Genomic DNA, 9298 nt, shown 5'->3' on the forward strand with positions numbered 1-9298 from the left:
AACAATTATTTTATTCAATTCTAATCTTTATTAAACAAAAGATGCTATATGGAATTGATTAATTAATTATTTTAAAGGTGATCAAACAACACTAATTAATTAATTAAGGTTCTTTTAAACGAGAAAATAAACGTGATTTAACTAAATGCTCGGGAATTTACCACTTCTCTTTGCTAGATCTCCGTTTAGAACACTTATGGATTCCTTATTGTTGGGGAACCTCCACCGTAGTAACAAAGTATCAAAGGGGTGAGTGTTTATGTAACACCCCGACCTCTAATTCAATTATTAAGATAATCTTAGCAGCGGAATTAACCTAACACGGTCGGGACGTCACTGCCGTAAATCCCTCACGAGATTTACAAGGCAACAAACATACTTAATTAACAAACTTGATTTATAAAACATAGTAATCTATTTATAACAAACATTATTCTTAATTTTTATAATAGAAAATCCTATATTATCTCAAACTTTACTAAGTAGCTTAGTCTTACTATTCAAATTAAACAAATTAAAACTATAACTACTATTAAGTGATAACTGAAAGTAAAATCCTCGCTACTACTCGTCTCCATCATCCCCAGCAGTACCTAAAACATAAAAAAGGGTGAGCCGAAGACTCAGTAACGAACTACTCTAGTAGTGTAACATCATTTCAATTCATTAGTTAACAAAACAGGGAGAATAGAGTATCTTAAAACATTTAATAAAATTCATATAATGATATATATAATGTTCATATTAACATGCTAGTCGCTGGCAAGTATGACATGGCGGAACGTCTTCCGCGATGGGCCGGTGCCCATAACATAGAGCAGATGCTCGACATAGTTGGGCTAATGCCCCATGGGTACATGCATGACCGAAAAGTAACCTGTAAACATATACTGCCAGACGGACTAGGTTTTTCACTGTTACTTATCATGTTGTGTAACTTTTACATAAGTCATTCATAGATTCATGACATACTTTCGTAAGATCCAAAGATCAATAAAACAACGTTTATCAATAAAAATCATTCATATAAATCATTAGACTGGAGTACATTAATAAACACAATCATCATCCCGCAAGTCAATAAATCCAGAGATATAAACAACTTTCAAAAATGACATCATGCTTTTATAAACACATTTTGAAGGGAATTGCGGGTACTAGCAATAGCCGTTACCTCGATTTACAGTCTGATAACCTTCCTGTTAGCCTTTATTCTATCGTTCTCACTGAGCTCCGAGGTCCGATTCTTCTTGAAAATATAAATTATTGCATTAGTAAGGAAAATTATTAAAATTATAAACTCTTTAATTAATTTAGTATGAAAACAATATTAAACTCATCTTTAGAAATAAATGTTACGTAACTTTTTGAGAACTTTTTGATAAAAGTAGTTGTATCATAATTCCTTCAAAAAGCTAGTAAACAAGTATATTTAATTAAATCAAATCCTTTTACAAAACATAAATCATAAAGTGTCCCTTACCTTTGGGTGTATAAATAAACAAGTTTAAGAGCTTGATTTCATAAGACCAATCTTTAACTTAGCAAGAACATAGCACGCATCACCCAAAATGAAAGAAATGGATGGGTGGTTTTGGGCAGTACAGGGGAGGCAGCGCACACGGGGGGGGGGGGGGGGGGGGGCGGCGACGGTTGACCGATGATGATAGAGGTCAGGCGGTAGTAGGAGAAGAGGGGTGACAGTAATTGCGGTATTTCTTTAACGGTTGGAAAGTAGTATGTTTGTTGCTAAGACTTGCAAGAGAAGGAGGAAGAAAATAGGATTAACTAAGTCACATGATAACTATAATTTGATTCTTATAGGAATTGGAAGAAACAAATTTGGCCTTATCCCAAGTCATTTCTTAACCGTGAAGGTGGTAATTGAAGAGGTAGAATTTGTCTTCTTGTTCCCTTTTATACCTACACCTTGAGGAAGTAGGATAAACTCAAGCTAAGTTGGCAAAGTCTAATCAATTATCCTTGATTGGTTTAGCAAGACATTAAGCAACAAGTATTAGGAGATGTAAAATAATTTTGATCTTCATAACTTAATCGTGAAGGAAATTTATATTGAAGAGGTGGGTTTTGTCCTTTTGTATGAATAAGGGCATTTTGGTCATTTTATTCTCTCGGGCAAAAATACTGATTTTGATATAAATCTGTAAACATACGGAACATAAAATATTACTTAAGCTGAAATACATTTTAAAATAAAATTTAAGACTAAAACATTTGTTCTTGTTAAAATAGAGACAAAACCTTAATTAAGCTAATAAAATAAATATTAGAGTATGATAAATAGGGTTTTAAAATCTCGGGTATTACATCCTTACCCCCTTAGAAAAAGTTTCGTCCTCGAAACTGGAGCTCAGTCGAACTAAGAACAATTATATCATTAAAGCATACAGGTCACATTTAATCAATCAATTCTCATAATATTTCTACAATAACAATATCATAACATATAATATATAATAGTCCATACGTTGTTTGTGGTTAAACAAACAGTTTGGGGTATTTTGTTCGCATTTGTTCCTCCACTTCCCATGTAGCTTCAGATGTTAGGTGATTGGCCTATAAGACCTTCAGCACTGGAATTACCTTGTTTCTAAGTTGTTTCTCTCTGCGGTCAAGGATTTCAATTGGTTTTTCCTCATATGTCAAATCGTTCCGCAACTGTAAGGGTTCATGTTGAATCACATGGCTTGGATCAGGGACATATTTCCGTAACATTGACACATGAAACACATTATGCACCTTCTCTAAGTCGGTGGGTAAGGCAAGTCGATATGCTACCTTATTCACTTTTTCTAAGATTTCGTACAGCCCGATGTACCTTGGAGTTAACTTTCCTGATTGACCAAATATCATAACTCCTTTTGTAGGAGAAATTTTTAAAAATACATGGTCTCCTACATCAAACTCTAACGGTCTCCTTCGTTGGTCTGCATAACTTTTTTGTCTTCTTTAAGCAGCTTTCATTATTGATTGGATAAGACGAATCTTGTCAGTTGTTTCTTGAATCAGCTCTGGTCCTATGACACGTACCTCATCAATATCACTCCACCACAATGGTGTTCGACATCTCCTCCCGTAAAGGTCTTCATATGGGGCCATTCCAATGGTGGCTTGATAGTTGTTGTAAGAAAATTCCACCATAGGTAAATATTTTTCCCAAGTTCCTTGAAAATCCAAGACACATGCTCTTAACAAATCTTCAACAATCTGATTAGTGCGTTCAGTTTGCCCATCTGTTGTTGGGTGGAAAGCAGTACTAAAGTTGAGTTTTGTTCCAAGCGCCTTTTGTAATTCTTTCCAATATGTAGCCTGATATCTTGTATCACGGTCAAAAACAATCGAACTAGGTACCCCATGTAACCGCACTATGGTGTTCACATATAATTCAGCAAGTTGATCCAGACTCCAGTTATTTTTCATTGCTAGGAAATGTGCAGATTTTGTTAATCGATCCACAATGACCCAAATAGCATTCATTCCCTTAGTTGACCTTGGTAGTCCTATGATAAAATCCATTGATATCGAGTCCCATTTCCATTCTGGTACATCCAACGGTTGTAACAAACCTGTTGGTCTTTGATGTTCTATCTTAATTCTCTGACACGTCAAACATTTAGCTACAAATTTCGCCAGTTCTTGCTTCATGTTACTCCACCAGTACATTTGTTTCAAATCCTTGTACATTTTGTTTCCTCCAGGGTGAATCGAGTATAGTGAACTATGAGCTTCCTCTAAAATCTTCTTTTTCAACATCTCTTCATTGGGAACACATAATCTACCTTGAAACCTTAATGTTCCATCCTCCTGAATTACAAAACCCGGGGATTTCCCACTTCGTACCTCATTCTTTATTCTTTCCAATTGTGAGTCCTTACTTTGGGCCTCCTTAATTTCATCTATCAATGTCGGTCTTATCTCTAGTGTATTTAGACAAGCATTCCCATCCTTATGAATAAATTCGATTCCCATCCTTTGTAATTCGTTATAGTTGGCTTGGGAAAAAGGTAAAATTGAACTCGGGCGAGCTTTACGACTTAAGGCATTAGCAACAACATCAGCTTTGCCAGGATGATATTGGATACTTACATCATAATCTTTTAAGAGTTCCAACCATCTACGTTGTCTCATATTCATCTCCTTGTGGGTGAAAATATACTTGAGGCTTTTATGGTCAGTAAAAATTTTACATGAAGCACCGTATAAATAATGTCTCCATAATTTGATTGCAAAAATTACGGCAGCAAGTTCAAGATCATGAGTGGGGTAATTTTGTTCATGTATTTTGAGCTGGCGAGAAGCATAAGCTATGACTTTATCATTTTGCATCAATACACATCCTAAACCATGCTTGGAGGCATCACTATAAATAAGAAATCCTTCATTTCCAGATGGAAGGGTGAGAATAGGAGCAGTGGTGAGACGTTTCTTAAGTTCCTGAAATGCAGACTCACAATCTTTATCCCAAATAAACTTGGTATTTTTCCTCACAAGTCGAGTTATAGGTAATGCAACCTTGGAAAAGTCTTTAACAAATCTTCTATAATATCCAGCTAAGCCCATAAAACTTCGTACATCAGGAACGTTGGTTGGTCTAGGCCATTCCACAATTGCTTTTATTTTCTCAGGATCTACAGATATTCCCTTATCAGAAATAATGTGCCCCAAAAATGATATTTCCTTTAGCCAAAACTCGCACTTTGTTAATTTTGCATATAACTGATTTTTTATCAAGGTATCTAGCACTATTCTTAAATGTTCCTCATGTTCCTCATTATTCTTGGAATACACCAAAATGTCATCAATAAAAACAACAAAAAACTTATCGAGGTATGGTTTAAAAATACGGTTCATCAAATCCATAAACACCGCTGGTGCATTAGTTAACCCAAATGGCATTACAACAAACTCATAATGACCATATCGCGTTCTAAAGGCAGTTTTTGGAACATCTTCAGATTTAATGCGGAGTTGGTGATATCCAGACCTCAAATCAATCTTTGAGAATACTTTTGCACCTCGAAGTTGGTCAAATAAATCATCAATACGAGGTAAAGGGTATTTTTTCTTTATTGTGATCTTGTTTAGCTCCCTATAATCGACACATAACCTCAAACTTCCATCCTTTTTCTTCACAAACAAGACTGGGGCTCCCCAAGGTGACACACTCGGTCGAATGTATCCTTTCTCAAGCAACTCATCTAATTGTTTCTTTAATTCTTGTAATTCAGTTGGTGCCATCCTATATGGTGCTTTAGAAATAGGAGTCGATCTTGGAATTAACTCGATGGTAAAGTCTAATTCTCTTGGTGGTGGCATGCCAGGTATCTCTTCTGGAAAGACTTCTGGGTACTCACAAACTATAGGAATGTTAGTTACTAATGATTCAGATGGGTTTAAGTCAACCACACTACAAAGATAACCACATATCCTCTTATCAATCTGGTGAGCTTTCAAAGCAGAGACTATTTGAATCTTTGGTTTTCTTTCAAACTTTTGATAGGATATCCTTTCTCCATTTGGAGCTTTAAGGGTTAAACTTTGCTCAACACAATCAATTTTGGCCTCATGCTTAGTTAACCAATCCATACCCAGAATTATGTCAAACTCAGATAGGTCAAAAGCTATCAAATTAGCTGGGAATTCGACTCCCTCTAAAATAATTGGACAGTCTCTATACATGGTTCCACATTTTACGGTTTCTCCAGTAGGGAGGGAAACACTTATGCCAAGAAAGTCATAATATGGTTTCAATTACAAACTATTGGCGAATATTGGGGAAATAAAAGAATGTGATGCTCCAGAGTCAAAGAGAACATGAGCATGTGAAGAATGGATAGAGAAAGTACCAGTGATCACAGTGTCATCATTATCTGCCTCATCCTGTCTCATCACATAAACTCTTCCAGTTGTGGGTGGTCGAGGTAGATTTCGGTTTGTGCCTCCTGTGTTGTTCCTTCCTCGATCTGCACCAGATGGAGCAGGTCCCTTTAAAATTGGTGTAAATGTTATGAACTTAGGACAATCCTTAATATAATGACTAGGACTCCCACATCGGTAGCAAGTATTGGTACCGACACGACATTCATTCTCAGTATGGCTTCTCCTTCCACATTTAGCACACACTACTTGAGACCTATTATTCTGATTTTTGTTCCCTCCTTGCTGACCTTGTCCTCTATTACTAGAGTAACCCCCTTGTTGACTTTGGTTTTGCCTCTTTGTTCCTCCTTGGTTTTGGTTATCATTCCTCCTTTTATATCCAACATTTTGTGCCTCTCGAAGTAATACAACCCTTTCCACATTAACTGCTACATCGACCATATCTTGATAAGAAGTAAATCGTTGAGATGATAGTCTGTCCTGATATTTCAAATGGAGACCTCGTTCGAAACGATTCATCCTAGATTGTTCTGTTGATACTAATTCTGGTGCAAACCTTGATGACTCCATGAATTTGTTTGCGTAATCCAACACACTCATGGTTCCTTGTTGCAAGTGGAGGAATTCATCTTCTTTTTGTCTCCTCAAAGGCAATGGATAAAACCTATCTCGCATCAACTCTTGGAGTTTGGTCCAACTAAATCCAGACTCATTCTCCTTTCCTTGTTGACCTTCCACCATAAACTTACTTGACTGGTGAGATAAAATGTAGCAAAGTCAACTTTCATTCTTTCAGGACATCGCAAGGTCTCGAACAACTGATCCATCCGGTTAATCCAATCTTCAAACTCGACTGGATCAGGCTTACCATCATATGATGGTGGGTTAAGGGATGAAAACTTTTTAAACATTGACGCACTATCTTCCTCATTCGTATTTTTCTTTTTCCTAGAATCTTGAACTAGTTCAGCTAACAACGTACTCACATTCTCGAGTCGTCCCATTCTTTCTTCGTACTCCTCCAAGGGTTGCTCCTTGTTGTTTTCCTCATGGACGTTTTCTTCGTGGACCATTTCATTTCTAATAAAACATCGTTATAGGTTTCTTTGGAGGCATCGGTAGTTCCCTTGTAACTTGCCATTCTGCACATCAAATGTGATTAAGAAAACTAAGAATGGAAAAATAAACCCCTTTATCCCGTTCCTACACTCACACTCAATTCTATATATATATATATATATATATATTTTAAAACATATTTTATTAGCTAGTGATCTTATTCTAAAAATCTAATCAACTTTATATATAAATGTAAAACCAGTAGAGTTTCACAGGAACCGTTGCTCTGATACCACACTGTAACACCCCGACCTCTAATTCAATTATTAAGATAATCTTAGCAGCGAATTAACCTAACACGGTCGGGACGTCACTGCCGTAAATCCCTCACGAGATTTACAAGGCAACAAACATACTTAATTAACAAACTTGATTTATAAAACATAGTAATCTATTTATAACAAACATTATTCTTAATTTTTATAATAGAAAATCCTATCTTATCTCAAACTTTACTAAGTAGCTTAGTCTTACTATTCAAATTAAACAAATTAAAACTATAACTACTATTAAGTGATAACTGAAAGTAAAATCCTCGCTACTACTCGTCTCCATCATCCCCAGCAGTACCTAAAACATAAAAACGGGTGAGCCGAAGACTCAGTAACGAACTACTCTAGTAGTGTAACATCATTTCAATTCATTTTAGTTAACAAAACAGGGAGAATAGAGTATCTTAAAACATTTAATAAAATTCATATAATGATATATATAATGTTCATATTAACATGCTAGTCGCTGGCAAGTATGACATGGCGGAACGTCTTCCGCGATGGGCCGGTGCCCATAACATAGAGCAGATGCTCGACATAGTTGGGCTAATGCCCCATGGGTACATGCATGACCGAAAAGTAACCTGTAAACATATACTGCCAGACGGACTAGGTTTTTCACTGTTACTTATCATGTTGTGTAACTTTTACATAAGTCATTCATAGATTCATGACATACTTTCGTAAGATCCAAAGATCAATAAAACAACGTTTATCAATAAAAATCATTCATATAAATCATTAGACTGGAGTACATTAATAAACGCAATCATCATCCCGCTAGTCAATAAATCCAAAGATATAAACAACTTTCAAAAATGACATCATGCTTTTATAAACACATTTTGAAGGGAATTGCGGGTACTAGTAATAGCCGTTACCTCGATTTACAGTCTGATAACCTTCCTGTTAGCCTTTATTCTATCGTTCTCACTGAGCTCCGAGGTCCGATTCTTCTTGAAAATATAAATTATTGCATTAGTAGGGAAAATTATTAAAATTATAAACTTATTAATTAATTTAGTATGAAAACAATATTAAACTCATCTTTAGAAATAAATGTTACGTAACTTTTTGAGAACTTTTTGATAAAAGTAGTTGTATCATAATTCCTTCAAAAAGCTAGTAAACAAGTATATTTAATTAAATCAAATCCTTTTACAAAACATAAATCATAAAGTGTCCCTTACTTTGGGTGTATAAATAAACAAGTTTAAAAGCTTGATTTCATAAGACCAATCTTTAACTTAGCAAGAACATAGCACGCATCACCCAAAATGAAAGAAATGGATGGGTGGTTTTGGGCAGTACAGGGGAGGCAGCGCACACGGGGGGGGGGGGGGGGGGCGGCGACGGTTGACCGATGATGATAGAGGTCAGGCGGTAGTAGGAGAAGAGGGGTGACAGTAATTGCGGTATTTCTTTAACGGTTGGAAAGTAGTATGTTTGTTGCTAAGACTTGCAAGAGAAGGAGGAAGAAAATAGGATTAACTAAGTCACTTGATAACTATAATTTGATTCTTATAGGAATTGGATGAAACAAATTTGGCCTTATCCCAAGTCATTTCTTAACCGTGAAGGTGGTAATTGAAGAGGTAGAATTTGTCTTCTTGTTCCCTTTTATACCTACACCTTGAGGAAGTAGGATAAACTCAAGCTAAGTTGGCAAAGTCTAATCAATTATCCTTGATTGGTTTAGCAAGACATTAAGCAACAAGTATTAGGAGATGTAAAATAATTTTGATCTTCATAACTTAATCGTGAAGGAAATTAATATTGAAGAGGTGGGTTTTGTCCTTTTGTATGAATAAGGGCATTTTGTTCATTTTATTCTCTCGGGAAAAAATACTGATTTTGATATAAATCTGTAAACATACGGAACATAAAAATATTACTTAAGCTGAAATACATTTTAAAATAAAATTTAAGACTAAAACATTTGTTCTTGTTAAAATAGAGACAAAATCTTAATTAAGCTAATAAAATAAATATTAGAGTATGATAAA

General features: G+C 35.5%; 2 long non-coding RNA genes across 3 annotated transcripts; both read right to left on the reverse strand.

Moving 5' to 3' along the window:
- Positions 1 to 333: 333 nt before the first annotated feature.
- On the reverse strand, positions 334 to 1252 carry LOC110683263. Its single transcript, XR_002503588.1, has 2 exons — positions 1175 to 1252; positions 334 to 593 (listed from the first exon to the last, which is right to left on the reverse strand). It is a non-coding gene; the product is annotated as an uncharacterized LOC110683263 (long non-coding RNA).
- A 6078-nt stretch (positions 1253 to 7330) lies between these two features.
- LOC110683262 lies at positions 7331 to 8909 on the reverse strand. 2 transcript variants are annotated; one of them, XR_002503586.1, is made up of 3 exons: positions 8483 to 8909; positions 8174 to 8248; positions 7331 to 7590 (listed from the first exon to the last, which is right to left on the reverse strand). It is a non-coding gene; the product is annotated as an uncharacterized LOC110683262 (long non-coding RNA). The 2 variants fall into 2 exon arrangements; XR_002503587.1 differs by having other exon boundaries at positions 8174 to 8245; positions 8483 to 8519.
- Between the last annotated feature and the right edge of the window lie 389 nt (positions 8910 to 9298).

The sequence above is a fragment of the Chenopodium quinoa genome, unplaced genomic scaffold, assembly GCF_001683475.1.
Source record: "Chenopodium quinoa cultivar QQ74 unplaced genomic scaffold, ASM168347v1, whole genome shotgun sequence".
In the NCBI taxonomy this organism is placed as follows: domain Eukaryota; kingdom Viridiplantae; phylum Streptophyta; class Magnoliopsida; order Caryophyllales; family Amaranthaceae; genus Chenopodium; species Chenopodium quinoa.